At 39.7% G+C, this 20887-nt stretch overlaps 1 protein-coding gene and 1 long non-coding RNA gene across 2 annotated transcripts in view; one reads left to right on the forward strand and one right to left on the reverse strand.

Moving 5' to 3' along the window:
- Positions 1 to 4925: 4925 nt before the first annotated feature.
- On the reverse strand, positions 4926 to 13803 carry LOC143272925 (uncharacterized). Its single transcript, XR_013050578.1, has 3 exons — positions 13687 to 13803; positions 7624 to 7668; positions 4926 to 5051 (listed from the first exon to the last, which is right to left on the reverse strand). It is a non-coding gene; the product is annotated as an uncharacterized LOC143272925 (long non-coding RNA).
- Positions 13804 to 14203: 400 nt separating this feature from the next.
- The window catches only part of Nup160 (nucleoporin 160), a 72465-nt gene continuing 65781 nt past the window's right edge, over positions 14204 to 20887 (forward strand). The window contains exon 1 of the mRNA XM_006984389.4: positions 14204 to 14373. The gene's annotated coding sequence lies outside the window, so the exon portion shown is untranslated. The remainder of the gene's footprint in view (positions 14374 to 20887) is intronic.

The following is a 20887-nucleotide window of genomic DNA, read 5'->3' on the forward strand; positions in this document are numbered from 1 at the left end:
ACAATATCAGAAACAAACAAACAAAAAGCATGTGAATTTGAGGAACTAAGCCGTCTTAAGAGTGGGAGAATTAGTCTTCCCCAGGAATGACCCCTCAAGGGTTCAGCCCTGATACCATAAACACAAACACGCAACACTAAATGGACTCAGCAAGTTGTCTTTATATATTTATGAGTTTATATACATAAATAACAATAGCAATTGAAGAGGTCATGAATTTGGGGGCATGGGAAGAGTTGGAAGGAAGAAAGGGATGAGTAGAAATGTGATTATTATTATTTTTTTTTGAGACAGAGTTTCTCTGTGTAGTTCTGGCTGTCCTAGAACTCACTCTGTAGACCAGGCTGGCTTCAAACAAGAAGATCCACCTGCCTCTGCCTCCCAAGTGCTGGGATTAAAGGTGTGCACCACCACCACCCAGCTATTTTAATTAAAAAATAAAATATATATTCATATATATTTTAAAATATATATGAATTTGGGGGCCTGAAAGTTATCTCCATGGTTCCTGAGAAAGGCCTGAGTTTGTTTCCCATGTTAAGCAGCTCACAGCCACCTGTAACACCAGCTCCAGAGGATCCCACACCTCTGAGCTTCTTAAGAACCTTCACACACACACACACACACACACACACACACACACACACACACACACACACACACACAAAATACGCCTTTTAAAACAACACAAAACCTGGGACTGGACAGAGCTAGGTTGGAAGTCCTACTTTGCCATTTGCTGGGTGTGCACTGCACTAAACTCTTTTACAGATATAGTGAAGTGTTTAAAATTATTTTATGTGCATGAGTATTTTGTCTGCATGTATGTATGTTCATCCTGTCCATGTTTGGTGCTCATGGAGGTCAGAGTTATGGATGTTTGTGAGCCACCATGTGGGTGCTAGAAACCAAACCTGGATCTCTGAAAGAAGAACCATAGTTCTTAACCACTGACACATCTCTCCAACCCCATACATCTATAGTTTTACAGAGGTAAGTTAATCACATAAACCACCCCAAAAGATTGTCATAAGTATTTGATGTTGTGATGATATGTGTTCCCTGCTAGCAGAGAACCCACAGAGGTAGGAATCCGTAGACAGTAGACTTACTGCCTCTTTCCCAAGAACTCTTAGAGGGGCCTTGCCCAAAGAGTCTGAAAAGATTAAAAAAGAGTGGCTTCTGGGAAAGTCTAACAGTACAATATAGACACATGAAAAATGGAAGGCTTATATGTACCTACATCTGTGACTCCCTTCAAGGATTGTTGTAAGAGTCGAATAAAACGGCTCGGCACAGTGGCTAGTGCACAGTGGTCACCATGTAAGTATGAGATATAACGATCATTGTATACATAAGATGGATATTGGGTTCTTATAGGTACCTGTGGGCATTTTATTTCTCAGTATTTACTTTGTCTTGTTTTTGTGTTTGTGATTTAAAAAAAAAATATATGTTCATTAGTTACCAGGCCTGACTATTATGAGGTTCAACTGTAATGTTCTATCTAAAATTTTTTTTTCTTTTTTTTTTTTCAGAGCTGAGGACCAAACCCAGGGCCTTGCACTTGCTAGGCAAGCGCTCTACTACTGAGCTAAATCCCCAACCCCTAGAAATATTTTTTAATTAAAAAAATCTTGCCTACATTAAGTGGAGTATCATTTTTGGAGAAGACATTTAAAATCCCATTTCATTTTCCACTAAGGTTTGAAACACTGTGTCAAATGATCAATTTTGTATCTGACACTTTGTAAGACTGCTTTTTTTTAAAAATCATGCTTTGTCTTTCAAACTATATTAAACTTTTAAGATGGAAAAAAATTGATGTGCATATGTCCATGTATGTGCATTGATTAGTGTGCATGAATGTGTGTGAAGGCCAGAGGTTGACACCAAATGTCTTCCTCAATTGTTTCTAAACTAAATGTTTTTGAAACAGGGTCTCTCTGAATCTGAAGCTCACTTACTTGGCTAGGCTGGCTGTCCAACAAGTCCCAGGATGCTCCTGTCTCTGCATCCTCAGCATTAAAATTACAAGCATACACCACACACTGGCTTTTTATATGGGTACTTGGGATCGAACTCAGGTTCCTATGTCTGTGCCTGATAAGCACTTTACTAACTGAGCCCAGTAACTTCAGCTCCAGAGGGATTGAACCTCTGGCCACCACAGGCACCTGCACTCACAGCCCTTATCTTTGGGGTTTTTTTGTTTGTTTGTTTGTTTGTTTTTGAGACAGGGTCTCACTATGTAGCCTAGGTTAACCTTGAATTCCTCCTCCTCCTGCCTCTGCCTTCCAAGTGCTGAGATTTCAGGTATGGACCATCATGCCTATCTATTTGCTGAAATTTAATGTAAAATATCCTCTGGCGACACTCTCCAGGAGTTTCACTGTACGTGGTCACTGGAGTCTCACTTTTGACAGTCACTAATCCTATGAAAGAGTCTGTCCTGCATTTGTACAAAGAAACAATGAGACGTTTGGGGGAGGGTTCCTGACTGTCTAAGTTCTCTGGACAAAATTAGGTGTGAACTGTGTGCACTCTGGAAAGGAATGAGCTGGCCGCTGTACAGCTAAGCTCTGTATTGTTCTGTGAACCCAATTCCTGGTCCCCGAGATTGTTTGGGGTTGGACTGACCTTCTGAACTGGATTTCTTTTCAGATGGGTGTATTTTTCCTTATTGCAAATTTCCTCCAATTCATCATCAGAAATTATAGCCACTTTTCTGGGAGCTTATGACCCTGGTTTGGATGGCTTATGAACTTGCCTTTCAATAAATCCTTTTTCAATTTCTTCATGGCACCACTACCCTCCCCCTGTGATGCTGTCTTAGTCTTCTGTCACCATTTTCTGTACCCTCCCGCTATAAACCACTTCCTTTGGGTCACTGTGTTCTCTTGTAGGAAAATCAAAATAAACAAAACAAACAAAAAAACTGGAGGTGTTTGCTTTACCATTCACTAACAATTCCTGGTCCTTTTGACTTAAATGCAAGTCACACTACATTACAAAATTTTCTATACTATGAGGACTGCCATGGCATCTCACACAATCTACACTGCACTGTGGGTAATTTTTGTTTCTTTGAGATGTGTCTCATGTAGACCAGACTGGTCTTGAACTCCTGATCCTCTGGTCTCCACCTCCTAAGTGTGGAAATTATAGATATGCATGATCACACCCAGATTTCACCATGGGCAATTTGTGGCAGACCTCTTATAAATGAAACTGTCTGCTACCTTAGACAACTAATTTCTCTCTGGGTTTTCCTATCTACAATGTTTAATCACTCATTTATATTTCATCTAAGGCCAATTTATAAATGTAAACACTGTAGCAATGAATTAGATATAAAAAAGCATGCAGTAAAGTATAAAAACAAGATTCAAGCTGGGTATGGTGGTGCATGTCTTGAGTCCCAGCACTCAGGAGGCAGAGACAGGCAAATCTACATGAGTTTGAGACCAGCCTGTTCTACACTACAGAGGGAGTTCCAGGACAGCCAGGCTACACAGAGAAACCCTATCTTAATAAACGAAGAAGAAGAAGAAGAGGAAGAGGAAGAGGAAGAGGAAGAAGAAGAAGAAGAAGAAGAAGAAGAAGAAGAAGAAGAAATATTCAAATCAGCAAGTCCATGTCTAAAAGCTAGTCGGGGAATAGGGATGCCACTCAGTTGGTAAAGTGCTTGCCCAGCATGCAGGAAGCCCAGGGCTTAACTCTCTATATTCCATAAAACAGGCATGGTGGTGCATGTGTGATCCTAGTGCTCTGCAGATAGAAGTAGTGGTATCAGAAGTTCAAAGCCACACTGGAGGTAATCCCAGTCTTTGAGAGGTAAGCAGGAGGATCTCAAATTTGAGGCCATCATGGCTAGATACAGAGTTCTAGAACAGCTTGGGGCAATTTAGCAAGCTCTTTTTTTTTTTTAAGTCTCAAGTCAGTGAGACGACTCAGCAGGAAAAAGCATTCACAAAATCCACAGCAAAAAGAGAGAACCAACTCCCGACGGTTGTCCTCTGACCTATGAAGCATTAATCTAATTAATCTTATCAATAAAAATCAGGAGTCAGATAATGGGGTAAAAACCTGAAAGATCAGAGAAGCAAGGGAGCAGCCACAGTCACTTCCTACCTCTCTAGTTCCTCCATCCAAAAGAGGCCATGATCCTCTCTCCACCCCGCCTTACTACTTCCTGTATCCTCTCTGTCTACAATCCTCCAAGCCTCTATGGTTAATTTTGATGAGCTAGTGGCTGGCCCCACCCTCTGACCCCAAGCAAACTTTGTTTGTCAGAACACAATCAAAATATCACACATTTCCCCTTTTTTGTCTAAATAAAAAGCAAAGGTTTTAACTAACAAAGTAAAACTATATACAATAAGTACAATAACTATATACAAATATATACAGCAATAATTACAGTAACAATGTCCAGTCCATTTTCAATTGGTAAATTCAGAGAAAATACTCCATTATCTATTCCATCTTAGTAAGTCCAAAGTGTTGTACTTAATTCACTTTCTATCCTAACTTGCATTACCAACCCAAAACTATCTTTTTATGTCTCTCAACCTTATACACTTTACACATTTTTTGTGAGTTTCTTTTTTGCATCTGGTAACAAAGAAAACTATAACTATCTGGTCTTCAACACCATCAGAGACTTGAGAAGGAGATAAAATAACCTGAGTAAACAGGAAGTACGGAGCAAACAACTTTCAAAACTAAGAAATGACAGAAACAGCTGGCTGCCTGGACAGTCACCCAAGGTTCCTCTGTAATTTGGGGGCATCCATTTTGGCCTGCAGGCCTAGAATATCTGACAGACTTTTCTGTGAAGCAGGAATTTTGAAGGACTGTCTCACCTTGTCTTGGCAAAGTTCAGCAGTCACTTACTTTTGTGTCCTGCTTGTCCAATTTGAACAGCATACTCTTAGCAGTTGAAGCAGGGGCAGTTTCTTTCCCAGTGACTAATTTTTGCCACAAAGAAAGTAAATTCCATATGGAGTTTCTTCAGTGCCCATTATCTTCTCTGAAGTAGATTGGTGCTGCCAGGAGTAGACATGTCTCATTGTCATTTAAAAAAAAAAGAATCTTATGTTATTAAACATCTTAAATGCCATATTCTGTAGATCTCCAAAGTTTTTGAAGATCACCTGTCTATCTAAAATATATCTGTGATGGATCTTGAAATCATACCTAACACAACTACAAGTTTGATTATAATAGGTGACTAACTACTAACTACCAACCTGCATTTTTTTTTGTTTTGGTTTTTCAAGACAGGGTTTCTCTGTGTAGCTTTGCATCTTTCCTGGAACTTGCTTTGTAGACCAGGCTGACCTCAAACTCACAGAGATCCACCTGGCTCTGCCTCCCAAGTGCTGGGATTAAAGGTGTGCGCCACCACCACCCGGTGTATTTCTTTATTATTCCAAATAGTTTGTAATAATAACTTTCAAGGACTGGAAATTTATATTACATTGTTAAATGAGCTGTATAGGTACAATACCTTAAACAAAAATAGAAACTATGTACAGTATGTTCTAACAAAAATAACCTTAAATTTGTATCAATATGTAAAAATATCTTAAATGAGTAGAAACATATATATATATATATATATATATATATATTACAACAAAAATACCATAAAATTTGTATCAATATACAAAAATCTATACCAATGTAAAATATTTAAGACCAGTAGTTGCTCTTTTGGTTAAAAGTAGATTCAATAATCTACCCTTTTGTTTTATTTCTATACCCCCCTTTTCTTTTTAGAACAAGATCCCTGAATCTAATTTCCTTTGTTCAGCTTTTTTCCTGACCATAACCAATAATAACTTGTAACCAACCCCTCTAAAAGGTGACAAATATTTATGACCCACTGAATGACCAAAAACTGCCTGCTCCATCTCTTAGGAATGTGGGTGTCATGTTCTTAAAATTACTTTCCATTGCCTGGGGGATAACAGCATCTTTAGGGGACCCTGAAAAAAAAATTGGGATAATTGTCAAGTCCTGGAAGAGCTAGCTGTACCATTTGTTGTTCATGAGAAAGTGCAAGATTTATGTTAAATCCTGGTTAGAGTAGTCTGTGAGGCTGGACCATCTCAGATAGCCACCTTGAAATTGTCCTGAGCAGTTTGCAGTCCAAAGCCAATCTTTAAGTAGTGTTTGTCAGCTTAATTTTATTACCAGATTCTGGGTAGAATCGCTGTTGTGGGGCCCCATCCTCCTTTTGGAGACTTTAAAATCATTGTTAGGCATGGTCATGGTTTGCTGAAGAAAACTTAAACATTTTAAATGTCATTTGCAGCAGATCTCAAAGACATTAAAGGACCATAATTTATTATGTACATCCAGAGTACAAAAACCTAATTCCTAGTTACCTAACAGAGACTCAAACCCGAAGTCTTGTATAGAAAGCTAAATGAAGCCTTTTTCTAAAATTAGTTAGTACTCTATATGACCATTAATATCATGACAAAAAGTTGAATATATATATGTATATATTATTTTTATAAATTTTGAGATATTTATACCTTAAGAGAAGTTTTAAAGAGTCAAAACCAAAGGATTATGAGGTTAGTGGCAATAGAATAGTCCCTTAATTTTGGTTTTGCTTCTGTCCCATATCAGGTGGCTCTTCTGACATGAGATAGAGATTTTGTATTTTACTTTAACAACATGCTTGGGTTTAGAGAAGGAGAGAGTCATGCGCCAATTCCAAAGTCAGCTTTAATTTTTAATTGAACTGGGACTACAAAAAGACCATTTGCATTATATGTTTATAGAGAAGAGCAGAAAAAAGCATTTGGGAAGATTTATAAAATGTAATACTGTTGGAAATGTGCAATACCATTAGGCCAATTTACTCTTTTTCTTGGGACATTTTCTCTAGATAATTCATCCTTTTTCTTTACATGTCTCATTTGTCCAGTGGTCTTCAGATTCTTTAGCTGGATTCCTTCACTCTCCTGAACAGACAAAAACAAAACCCTGCCCCAAGCCTAACTTTGGGGAGGTTCCCTTTTGGTAAGTTATATCTGATTAAATTTGTTAGTCTTACAAGTTAGTTTAGATTGAATGGCCATGCTGTTTGATGAATTATTGCCTCTTCTAATCAAGAGGTCTCTCTTGTTCAAATTTAATCTTCATCAATTTTGATGGTATATTGTTGTGTTTGCTCTTTTGGGGGGCCCACCACCCAGCTTCCAAATAAGTCACACATGGAGGCTTATTCTTAATTATAAATGCCCAGCCTTAGCTTGGCTTGTTGCTAGCCAGCTTTCCTTAACTTAAATTAGCCCCATCTGTCTTTTGCCTCTGGACTTTTCCCATTCTCTTACTTCTGCAAATCTTACCCTTACTCTGTGGCTTGCTGTGTAACTGGGTGGCTGGCCCCTGAAGTCTTCCTCCTTCTCTGGCTACTTTCTTTTTTCTTCCCAGATTTCTCTTTCTGTATATTCTCTCTGCCTGCCAGCTCTGCATATCCTTTCTCCTGCCTTGCCATTGACCATTCAGTTCTTTATTAGACCATCAGATGTTTTAGACAGGTAAAGTAACACAGCTTCACAGAGTTAAGCAAATGCAACATAAACAAAAGTAACATACCTAAAATAACATTCTACAACAATAGTATCCATAGCTTTTCTTCACCTGTGGAAACAAAAGCAAAACCTCTTACCCAACTTAACACATATCCTGGTTTTCATTCTGAAGTCATCACATCTTTAAAGTATACAGGCTGACCTAATTCAGCAGTTTTTTCTATTTGCCAATGTCTCTCCACAGCTGTTGTTCCTTTCTCATTAGCATTTAGAAAATTTAAAGTTCATAAAGCATTATGCAATCTATTTGTGGGGGTCTTTATCACCCCTTTCTGTTTATTAAGCATATCTTTTAGAGTTTGATTAGATCTTTCTATAACTGCTTGCCCTGAAAGATTGTGTGATATACCTGTAATATGCTTTATGTTGTAATATGCAAAGAAACTGTTTCATTTTACTAGAGACATATGCTGGAGTATTGTCAGTCTTAACGTGTACAGATATCCCCATAATGGCCATAACTTCTAATAGATGTGTATGGTGTACATATTTTCATTTTCCAAACTCTGAAAAATGAAACATATCCATTTGCCAAATTTCATTTCTTTGAGTACCCTTTGGATTACTTCGTGCAGGTAGTGGAATTTGGTTATACAAAGAACAAGCAGGACATTTTAATGGGGGAATGTCTTTCTGTATGCTGTGAATATGTGTTGCTTTGATTGGTTGATAAATAAAGTTTTGGCCTATGGCAAGGCAGCTTAAAGGAGGTGGGAAATTCAAAGAGAGAGACAGGAAAAAGGCTGGTGGAGATGCCAGTGAGCTGCCCAAGGAGCAACATGTAATGGGATGCAGGTAAAGCCACTGAACATGTGTTGATAAATAGATTAATAGTTATGGGCTAATTTAAGATATAAGAGCTAGCTAGCAAAAGGCTTGAGCCATGGCCATGGAGTTACAATTAATATAAATGTCTGTGTGTTTACTTGGGGGACATGAGTGGGAGAGATTTGGCAAGTCGCAGGCCGAGACACAGGAAATCTTTCTACTACAACATTTCCTTGGCCTGTTGCCAAGTGATGGGAATATCTTTCTTCAAACCCTTGCTATTGACACGATGTTTCTTATAAAATTCTGAGGCTTCTAGCACATTTCCTACCAATAGTTGATCAATTTCATTATTACCTTGTGCTAAAGGGCCTGGTAGACCTGTGTGGGATCTGATATGTGTTTTATATATAAGGGATCATTTCTATTTCTAATTATTTCTTGTAACTGAACAAATAAAGTCAATTCTGAATAATCTGGAATAAATTCAACAGTTTCAATATGTAAAACAACTCTTTCTGCATATTGAGAGTCAGTAACTATTAAGAGGTTCTGGAAAATCTAATAATAGCATGAGTGAAACATTTCACTATTAAGATAATAATTTTTACCTTATCAAGCTGATGAAAGATTATGCTGGCTGTACTTCCAAGAGGGGAGGCTAAAATCTTTTTAGATTATGGATTAGCCTATAGAAAAATGTCTGCCGTAAATCAAACAGTGAAGGGGAAGATGAATAGGAATCTCATTTACACAACTTAAGTAAAACATAGATAGCTCTTTGAACAGATGAAGATAGGTTTCTTCTATATGCCAGAATCTAATGAATATTTGTATGTATAATTCAGCTATTATTTGGCTTAAAAGGGCTTATTGGGAAATGTTATCATTTTTACTATTTTATACAGAGAAAATATTTTCCAGTTTCAAATAACCCTGGACTTTTGAATTATAACCTGTTTTTATGTTTAAAAAAAGTCTGTATGATATACTGGTTTTGTGTATTTTCTGTCTATCTCCTATAATAAGAGAAGCATTTTTTAAAGTTTATTTTGTTCAGTGATAGGATTCTCAAATATATAGAACAGTGCTTTGTACAAAGTTGGCACTTGTAATTGTTCAATAAATAAATTGACACTTAAATAAAAAAATAGATTTTTTTTAAAAAAAAAAAAAATAGGGCGACTGTTGATACCTTTAAAATATCAGCATCTGTTGTGGCCTGCTTATGTACAACCTGAACAGTCGGTAACTATTCTTTAAAATGCCTTTTAATATTTTCCCCAGAAATGTACATTAGTTTGTAGTTTGCTTATGAGATTAGAGGAATGTTAATCTGGTTATTCCATTGCTGTAACAAATCATATATCCATAAATTCATTGCTATGTTAGCCACATATGGCTTTAATTTTCCTCTCTGTCCTTCTGGCCGTATACACTCAACCCATTGTTTTACCTGAGATAATGTTCCAATCCCTAAAAGCTAAACATTTACCTCTTGAAGAGGCCAATTTGGATGTGTAGATTCTGGTGCAGTTATTGTTACATCTGCCCTTGTGTCTATAAGACCCTCAATTACAATATCATTTATTTGTATTTTTAACTTTGGCCTTTAATCACTCATAGAAGTTTGACAAAATATTTGCTTTATGTTTTTTTCAGTTTCTCATGAAATTTTTGTTTTATGTTCTAAAGCTGTTCTATCATCCAGAGCAGTTTTTTTTTTGTTTGTTTGTTTGTTTTTTAACAACAGACATTAGGTCCTTTAATTGTTCTATGGGAGTTTCCCCTATGATGACAAGCAATGATTGAACCAAATATGACATGGGGGCTATGAGAGGCCCCCAAAGCATTTTCCAGTGACTAAGGGAAGTGTCTGTCCCCTGTTAATCTGCATTCATTCATCCAATGTCTACCTTTGCCACACCTTCTGCATACTCCAGAAGGCAGGGGTCTTCTGTTTGGATTATTCCTAGAAAAACATTGTCTCTAGGAACACTTTGCCTACAATCCCTTTTTAGGTGACCTTGTTTACCATAATTAAAACATCTGACATCTTGATTTTTCTTCAAGCCTCTGTAAATCACCTCTCCTATCGAAGCACCATCATGGTTATGAGATTCAATATTGACGGTATCTCAGATCCTCTATGGGTGGTGATCTTGCCTTTAAAGGCCTAATTACCCTTTTTGCATTGTAAATTCACATTTTCAAAAGTCAAAGATTCAATTATTATGTCTAGCTTCTGAATTTGGTATCATTCTATTTACAGATGAAGTCAATCTTTGTAAAAAATCAATGAAGGTTTCTTTTGGACCTTGTATAACTTTAGTAAATGACTGTTGCTGTGGGATATTCTCTATGCTATGAATGTGTTGCTCTGGTTGATTGATAAATAAAACGCTGATTGGCCAGTAGCCAGGAGGAAGTATAGAATAGGTGGGACAAAGAGAGAGGGAATTCTGGAAAGTGGAAAGTTGAGTCAGGAGACGCTGCCAGCGCTGCCATGAGAAGTGAGATGTAAAGATACCAGTAAGCCACGAGCCAGCAAGGTATAGATTTATAGAAGTGGGTTAATTTAAGATATAAGAACTAGATAGCAAAAAGCCTGAGCCATTAGGCCAAACAGTTTAAATAATATAAGCATCTGTGTATTTATTTGAGTCTGAGTGGCTGCCGGCCCAGGCAGGACTGGAGATAACTCCAGCTACAGACTGTTCTCTTTTTGACTTCTTCAACTTGGTGCCAAGTATTCAAAGCTACTACGTAACATAGAGCCAGGGTATGGGCATCATATATAGCCTGTCTTTGTACATCAGCATAATTGCCCTCTTCAAGAAGTTGATCTTGGGAGATTTCAATACTTCTAGTCCTACTTTGTTGTTCAATGGTCTTAGCCTCATCTTTCCACCAGGTCCTCCACTGTAATTGAGGACCAGGTTCCAATACTGATGTAACCAAGTCTCTCCAGTGTTGTGGGAGAATTCTACTACTAGTTGACCATGAATTTAACATGTACCTCACAAAAAGTGAATGCATACCATATGAGACTACTGCTTCGTTAAGTTTCCTCAAATCTAACATTTCCACAGGAATCCAGTCAGCTCTTACACAGCCTTGGGGATGCCTGTCATTTGGCAGTTGTTTCTGTATGGTGACTGGATAAATTAAGGTTGTTTTATGTTTTTTTTTTTTTAATTACCTTAAGCTGTTCCTTTCTAATTTCACAGTGTAATATTGAGGTTGGTTCTCCCTTAAATTCCTTTGTCTTTATCTGAATATCTCTATTATCTGTTTTAATAAGTTTTTTAAGGCTTCTAATTTAGCAGTCAAAACTGCATTATTTTCTTTAGTAATTAGTTGTAGGGCTTGCATATTATCAGTCAATTTCTCATATTTGGCATTGGTATCAAACAACTTTTTTAGGGATAAAACAAGAATTGCCAGACTGATAATGATTATAATTAACATTATGTAAATCACAGCTAAGTTAATTATCCCCTCAGTTAATTGTTCCATTTTATGATTGTGGAATCATACAGAGACATAACTCCCTCCATTGTAATAGTGTCTCCCATTTTTTAACTGGGGGGCAGGGAACTCTTCTTTTTTTTACAATTCCCCCTTTAAAAAGTCCCAGTTGTCTCAACACACACACACACACACACACACACACACACACACACACACACACACACATCCTGAAGCATGTGTACACCCTTATACACACACAATACACACACACTAGTAATAATTATTTTTAAAAAGCAAGAAGTCATTTTCAATGTGTCTCAGTAGTAGTTAGTTTGCCTAGCATATGTGACTCCTGCAGTTCAAAGCCCAGTATCAAAAAAAAGTTATATTGTCCATTGCCCTAAAAATCCTTTGTGCTCTACCATGTCCATCCTCCCTTCAACCTAACCCCTGCACTTTTTAGCCTAGAATGAAATTCAATTTAACTGTGTTGAGCATTCTGACATGCCCTAGCAGGGGTAGCAGTGTTGGACATTAGATCTGTTCTATTCACTATCAAATTTCACACCCTATCTTTCTCACTGAAACCTAATTGAGCTCTTTTCCATCATAGCCTCTCAGTTTAAATCCCATGATACAATTCAGGAAATGAACACACTGTTTCCATCTAGAGTTAAAAAAAAATTGAGTTTAGCAGAGTAAATAAATCTCTGTTAGTAAAACTTAGCTCTTGTAGCCATTATTTAATTGATTTGGGGGTTGGCAAGATGGCTGAGCAGGTAAAAGAACTGGTCACACATGACTGACTACCTGAGTTCAATCCCTAGAGTCATTTAAAAATGAAAGGAACTGACTTCAAAAAGCTTTTTATCTACACACACACACACACACACACACACACACACACACACACATTCATTTGAAGTTAGACACAATTCTCACTCTGAAGTGCAAATACATCAGAGGTATAACAGGCACGTGAATTTTCAGAACTCCCCTGCAGTGTGCCTGGGATGCAAAGGAAGCACTACCTGAGTGTTTCCATACCTGGGGAGAAATGCAGCCAGGGAAACGTTAGGATCAGAGTAACCGCTAAGAAACGTTTGTAATGAGAAACTGAACATCCCTCCCACTGACAGCCAGTAGCTTCCTCTGGATCAACACTGAGTCTGCATAGAATATCGTTATCAACAGGGATCTAAAAGGCACGGGAGAAATCATTTTCTCTAACTTCCTTCTAACGTTAATTACTGACTTGGTTTCTAGTAGGGTTAAAAAAAATTAAGATAAATGCTTCTCTAGAAACTAAAATTCAGTAAAATGTTTACGTTTTTAAATTATGTTTTAAGTATTGAGAGAGGTGTGGGCTCTGGGCTCTGGTGTGCATGTGAAGGTCAAAAACAACTCATGAGAGTCGGCTCTCCCCTTCCAGCACGTGGGTTCCAGGGATCAAACTTGGGTTGTCAGACGCAGGCGCCTTTGTCTATGAGCCGTCACACTGGCCTCAAATCTATTTTTAATAAAATTAAAAGATTTTCAAAAGTATGGTACCAATTTTAGAAATTTCAAAAAACAAACAGACTTTGAAAACTGTGTTACTAAAATAGACCTGACCTTTGCTATTTGTCTAATGAATCCTCCAGAGCAGAAAAGATTTCACCCATTGAAGGTACAGTGGAGCTAACTCATCTGCAGTCCTTCATTTAATTAGCTAAATTCTTCCAGATGGGGAACAGTTGAAGCAGAATGATGGTTCTGAGCTCTTGGAATTGTCAGTAAGTACAACAATATGCTCCATGTATAAAGGGGTGCCCTTTGTCTTTACCTTCGCCTAGCAATGAGGAAGCCAGCATTTGGTAATATCATCTTAGGCCACTGAGAAAGATCTGTTCTCATTTTATCCAGTTTTCAACAAGCACATATCCAGCGCTCCCTCCTCCCCCTCAACAAACACTGGAGATAAAAACCAGGCAGGCCCTGCCCTTAGAGACTCTCAAAGTGTCACAGAGGTTGTCTTCCGTGCATGGCATGTATGGTGATTGGATAACAATCTGCTGCATCAATGGAGTAAATGATACAGTTAGATAAGGAGCTGCTTTCATAAAGCTCTGGACAGAAGGCTTCTATCAGAGCAGAGCACTGGGCTCTTCAGCTGTCAGGGCGAGCTCTGCAAAGAAGTTTACCAGGCAGGAGTGAGTAAGAATTCCAGGCACAGAAAACGATGCTTACAAATATAGTATCATGTATTTAGACAAGAGCCAGTAATTTGGTGTGGCTACAGAGTGATGCGTCTATGGAATGTGGCAGAAGGTGGTGAGGTCACAAAGATAGGGTGTGGGTTCATATGAGGGGACCCTGAAAGCCAACTCACTTAGCATGTGGTCGTGTTTGAGAGAGCTGACACAAGCCACGGTATTAGAGGATGCATAGAAGGAGAAAAGGAAACAGAAGAGAGAGAAGGAGAAGCGCTCATCTGTACCACGCAGTAGCTCAGATCCTCTGCAGATTTATAGTAAGCCTCATTTAATCCCTGCACTAGTCCCGCTGGCCACATAATGTTGTCCTTGTTTTCAGAGGAGGAAACTCAAGTTGTGCAGTTGTCCTCAGATCACACAGCTAATAATAGACAGAGCTGAGAGTGGAAACTAAAGGTACTAAAAACCTTATTAGAGACCGAAGATACTGCCCAACGTGTAAATTACTATCAGAAAATACACAGTGGAAGACAGGAGAAAGTTGGTGAGTGACCAAGGAAGGAAAAGCAAGAGTGTACAAAGGGATATTTTACAGCGAGGGCACTGCAGCACAGGAAGTGGAAAGATAATCATAGAAAACCACAACACGTGTTTTTTCAATGCAAAGCCCCAGGGAAGAGACAGCCAGGATATGACTCTGCCTCTCACACAGACATCCTTAGCATTTGGTATCACTCTTCAGTCTTCTTTTTTTAACTTTAAACAATTTGTTGAGAGTAACAAAGACCCAGCTCATGATCTTGCAACTTTAATGCTCTAATCAGAAACAGATGGTGCCTAGTTTCCTAGAAACTGCAGAATTTTGAGGACATCACTCTGCCCCACACCACTGATTTCAGTTCCTTCACAGATAGTGACAAGTGCCACATAATGTGGCTGCTGGGCACCGCACTGGAACATCTGTCCTCCTAGCTAGAGAGTTTTTTAAAGGTTACAACCTTTTTTCCAGGGCACCAAGCTTGATGACCTGAGTTCCATCCTTGGGAACCGCATGCTAGAAGGAGAAAGCCAAGCCCCATAAACTGACCTCTAACCTGTACATATATGCAGGGGGTATACATATGCATATATGCCTACATGCACAGAAATGAATTATTTTTTTTTTCAAAATCCTCCATTTTAGTGTATCTCTTTTTAATTTCAAAATAATTCCTAAGCTGGGCATGGTGTTTAGTCCCAGCACTAAGGAGGCAGAGTCAGGAGGGTCTCTGTGAGTTCAAGGCCAGCCTGGTTTACATAGCAAGTTCCTCAACAGCCAGGGCTATATAGTGAGACCAGTGTCTCAAAAATAAAAAACAAAAAACCCAATAACATTTAAAAATATTCCTTTTTATTGTTAAAAAATTAAACATTGAACATCATTGGAATGTAACTTAGTGTAGAAAACTATAGAGGCTATCCAGAACATGGAAAATTCAAGAAACTCCCACTGACTTGAGGAACCTAAAGATATGAATCTGGGTGCTGCATGTAACTGGGTATCCTAGATAGAATCCTGGAACAAAAAAGACCATTATGTTAAAAGGCAAGCAGGTCCAGTGAGATGGCTCAGTGGAAAAAAACACTTGTTTCACAAGCCTGACAACATGAGTTAAATCCCTAGAAACCAAAGTAGAAGGAGAACTTCTGGAAGTTGTCCTCTGATCTTCACATATGTACATGTGTAACACCCCCCCACACACACACACAGTATGAAAGTCAGATATAATGGTGAATGCTTGTAATCCTAGTATGCCAGAGGTGGCTCAAGGCTAGCCCAGACTTTACATAGTGAGATTGTAGCTTGGGGTGGGGAGAAAAGAAAGACAAAGTATGCTTTGAGGGGGTATACTGGATAGTTCTATGTCAACCTGACACAAGCTAAAGTCATCTGAGCGGAGGGAACCTCAAATTAAGAAACTGCCTCCATAAGATCTGGCTGTAGGCAGCTGGGCGCAGGAGCACATGCATTTTTGTTTTTTTCCAAGATGAAGTTTCTCTATGTAGCCCTGGCTGTCCTGGAACTTGATTTGTAAACCAGGCTGGCCTTGAACTCAGAGATCTGCCTGACTCTGTCTCCCAAGTGCTAGTATTGAAGATGTGTGAGGCAAAGGCAAGTGGACCTCTATGAGTTCAAGGCCAGCCTGGTCTACATAGTGATTTCCAGGACTGTCAGAGGTATATAGTGAGAACTTGTCTCAAAAAAAAGCACACAAACAAACAAAAACGATCCAGCTATACATAAATCTATAGGGCATTTAATTAATTAGTGAGTGATGGGGGAGGGCCCAACCTATTGTGGATAGTACCACCCCTGGGGTGGTGGTCCTGAGTTCTATAAAAAAAAAAAAAAAAGCAGGTTGTGTATGCCTTTAATGCCAGCACTGGGGAGGCAGAGCCAGGCGGATCTCTGTGAGTTCAAGGCCAGCCTGGTCTACAAGGCGAGTTCCAGGAAAAAAAAAAAAAAAAGCAAGCCATGAGGAGCAAGCCAGTAAGCAGCACTCCTCTCCAAGGCCTCTGCATCAGCCCCTGCCTCCAGGATCCTGCCCTGTTTGGTTGTCTGTCCTGACTTCCTTTGATGTTGAATAGTGATAAAGCATAAACCAAATAAATCCTTTTCCACCCCTAGTTGCTTTTGGTCATGGTGTTTCTGTTGTTGTTGTTGTTTTGGGGGGGGGGACAGGTTTTTCTGTGTAACAATCCTGGCTGTCCTGAAACTCTTTTTACAGACCACACTGGCCTAAAACTCACTCACAGTGATCCCCCTGCCTCTGCCTCCTGAGTGCTAAGATTAAAAGGCACGTGCCATCATGCCTGGTGGTCATGGTGTTTCTACACAGCAATAGCAACCCTAACTAGGACAGGGAACTTGCTTGGTTTTAGAGACAAGATCTTGCTATCTATTATTTATGTAGCTCTGGTTGGCCTAGAACTCACAATTTAGACCAAGCTAGCCTCAAACTCACAGAGATCTGCCTGCCTCTGCCTCCCAAATTCTGGGATTAAAGATGTGAGCCACCACACAGACTAAAGTATGCATTTTAGTTAACAATATGTTAACAGTGGCTCATCAGTTGTGACAAATATTAATGCGATCTGTTAACCACAGGAAACTAAAGGTTTGCTTACGAAACAAACACTGCATCCCTCTGATTGTTTCCTTGGAATAAAACCCCGAGAGTGAAATGGCTTAGTCAAACTATGGAAACATTTTTCTCCTCAGAGATACTCATTTTTAAAGTAATATTGTGATGTGATGAGAACAAGTAACTCGAAGTGAATATGAGCAATGTCCATTCTATACACCTCTGAAAATGTCACAGGGAAACCTGATAGTATAAACCATTAATGTACACTGAAAAAGGAAGAAAAGAAGCAAACAGTTACAAATGTGTACCTGACTCTTTACCAATAACTAGCAGCCATGCCTTTATCTCAGCCTTTCCTCCTGGTTAACTCCTAAGAATGGAAGGCGACCTAACAGAGCATGACGCTTGGCTGCCTCATTTGACAACTAAAACAGCAGCTCAGAGCAATGAAGCAATCTGCCCGAGGTCACACAGCTTGTGAGCAGTGGGCAGGAGAGCCTGTACTCCCAAGGACTGCACACCTACTGAACTGACCTTGAGGCTGGTCCAGTGAACTCACCTTTTCTGGCTTCTGGTGGTTAAAAGTAGTGATCAACAACCAGATCTGAGTCTTCTTATTTTCCTTTATTGCCTCCTATGTTTTGGACATGGTTGTAAGGAATGAGAGAGAGAGAGAGAGAGAGAGAGAGAGAGAGAGAGAGAGAGAGAGAGAGAGAGAGAGAGAGAGAGAGAGAGAACATTAGTTTATGTGCACCACATGTATGCAGGAGCCCAAGAGGCCAGAAGAGAGCATTGGCTCCTCCTGGAACTGGAGTTACAGGCAGTTCTGAGCTTCCATGTGGATTCTGGGAACTACACCTGAGTCCTCTGCAAGAGCAGTAAGTGATTTGACATCTGAGCCATCTCTCTAGCCCCAGTTTTTAAATAGGTTTAAAGAATGGGTTCAGACCCAACTAAGAATTGTTTGACTAAATACATGGACAAGCTCACTTACCCTTTCTGAGTTATTCCTTGCCAATCAGGAAAACTTAGAATTCATAGCTAGGCACAGTGGTGCATGCCTGTATGCCAGCATTCTGGAGGTGGAAGCAGGAGGATCAGGAGTTCAAGGTTATCTTAAGGGTGTAACAGCTTTGAGACCAGCCTGGGCTGCATGGAGAAATGAAGCAGTAAGTGTAGAAAGCATGTCGTTGTCGGAGAGAAAGGCATTTGAATGAGAACAAAGGGAGAATTTTCTGCTAAGCAGTCTGTCTTATCCCAAGAAAGCTCATTTCCTTGCTTATATGGTCTTTAGACAAGGAAAATCCCAGACTTGGCATCAGTAAGGAAGAAGAGGGCAACAGAAAGGAAGGGAGAGAATTGTTAACTTCTTGGCTAGGTTTCAGAAACAAATACTTCCCGAGCCTGGCATTGTCAGGCTAGCGTCAGGGCAAGCCCAAGAAGACAGACAAGGAACATTAGTGTTACTGACTTGGCTCCACACACTGTTACTCAGGAGAAACTGGTGCGTAAGCAGGGTCCTGGAGGGTTCGAGAGAAACATAACAATCACTGGGTGTGGACTGTGCTTGCCTGCGGAAGCTTTGCCAGGCCTGGAACTGCAGGCCTATGTTTCGGCTTACTGAATTTCCAGACCTTCTTGCAGGAGTGACAAAGGCTGGCTAAAACAAAACTGGAAGCCTGGGATTTCAGAAAGCATTGGCCTCTGACCTCCAGCCTGAACCGCTTATCAAAGTCCCAAGTCCTGCTCAGGTCACTGAACACCAGGCTCTGCTGTATGAGAAAGCGACTTATTTTATTTTTATTTTATTCTTTTGGCACCTGCATAGAAATGAAACTTGGTGGTAAAATGAGGAAGGAGTAATGTTTCTAAAGATTCTATTTTTATGAGTTGAACCTTTTTACCCTTTTGAAGGAATAAGCAGAAGGATTTTTAAAGAACTTTCCAGAGCAGAGGAGAGGAGAAAAACCACTAAACAGATTGGGAAATACCTCCACTGATATTAATTGCCATCATTATTTTTTTGCTGAGCAAGACACAAAGGTATGACATATTGGCACAGTAGCAAAGAAATGACATCCTAGGACAGGCTGGGAGCTCTCCTTTAGTTCCAGTACTTAGGAGGCAGAAGCAGTCAGAGCTCTGAGGGTTCGAGAGATCTGGTCTACATAGTGAGATCCAAGTTAGTCAGAGCTACACAGTGAAACCCCGTTGAAGAAGGAAGAAGGGCAGGAGGAGGAGGAGGAAGAAGAGAGGAAGAGGAGGAGAAGAGAATGAAAAGAGACCATTTAAAAGATAGTTTGTTCTTGAGACAGGGTCTCACTATGTAGCCTATATTGGCCTCAAACTCATCATCCCCCTGCCTCTGTCTTCTGAGTGCTCAGATTACAGGTGTGCACTACCATACACTACTTGAAAAAATTAAAGTATTGTTGGAATCATCCTGGGCTAATAGCAAGATGAGAGAGAAAGAGATATTAAGCTCTATGGTTCTAAATAAAACTTAATTATGGAATGAGTTTTAATTTTCTTATCCCTAGGCTGCTCTTTTCTTTCTTTTTTTTTCTTTAAGATTTATTTTGTTTTTCATGTATGTGTTTTGCCTGCATATGTGTTTGTGCACTGTGTGTGTGCCTGGTGACCTTAGAAGCTAGAAGAGGGTGTCAAATGCCCTAGAACTGGAGTTACCAGTGGTTGTGAGCCACTGTGTGGGTACTATGACTAATTGCTGAATTTTCTCCAGGCCTGAATGAGTTTTTGTCTTGGTTGGTTGGTTGGGTGGGTGGGTGGTTGGTTGGTTGGTTTGACACAGGGTCTTATCTTGTAGTCCTAGACAGCCTGAGTCTTGCTATGTGAACCATACTTACCTCAAACTCAAAGAAATCTATCTGTCTCTGTCCCCAATACTGGGATTAAAGGGTGGACCACCTTTCCCACAACTGAATTGTTGTTGTTCTCTCGTCCTCTCTCTCTCTCTCTCTCTCTCTCTCTCTCTCTCTCTCTCTCTCTCTCTCTCTCTCTCTCTCTCATACACATGTATCAGAATGAGTGTGTGGATGTCAGAGGACAGCTTTCAGGAGGTGGCTGTCTCCTTCCACCATGGGTTCCCAAGATTAAACTCAGGTCATCTACCCTGCACTGTGAGCATCTCTACCCGCTGAGGAGCCATCTCCCTGGTCACTTTTATTTTGTTCTTTAAGACTGTTAGTCTTAGCTCAATGATAAGAGCTTAATTAATACCAGTAAGGCTACCTACACATCTTTCTTCTTATTTATTTATTTATTTATTTATTTATTTATTTATTTATTTATTTATTTATTTTTGTTTTGTCAAGGCAGGGTTTCTCTATGTCGCCCTGACTGTTCTGGAACTCACTTTGTAGACCAGGCAGGCCTGGAACTCAGAGATGCGCCTGCCTAGGCCTCCCAGGTGCTGGGATTAAAGGCGTGTGCCGCCACATCTTGCTTCTTGTTAGTGCTGTCAGCTCCTCCCTTCAGGGCTACTCTCAAGGACAGACAGTAAATGCACTACACTCTATTGCTAGGTCCTATCTGACTCCCTCATGCTGACACTGTGGGAAAGTATCCCACACTCACAGCAAGCTAAGCGAAGGTGGAAGGGCCACAGGCTTCACTGGTAAAGACCAGTGTGTGGCTCCTGTCCCTCTAGGAAGGGCAATTGATCGAGCTTTTATTTTTTTAT

This window comes from Peromyscus maniculatus, chromosome 4 (assembly GCF_049852395.1).
Source record: "Peromyscus maniculatus bairdii isolate BWxNUB_F1_BW_parent chromosome 4, HU_Pman_BW_mat_3.1, whole genome shotgun sequence".
Classification (NCBI taxonomy): Eukaryota; Metazoa; Chordata; class Mammalia; order Rodentia; family Cricetidae; genus Peromyscus; species Peromyscus maniculatus.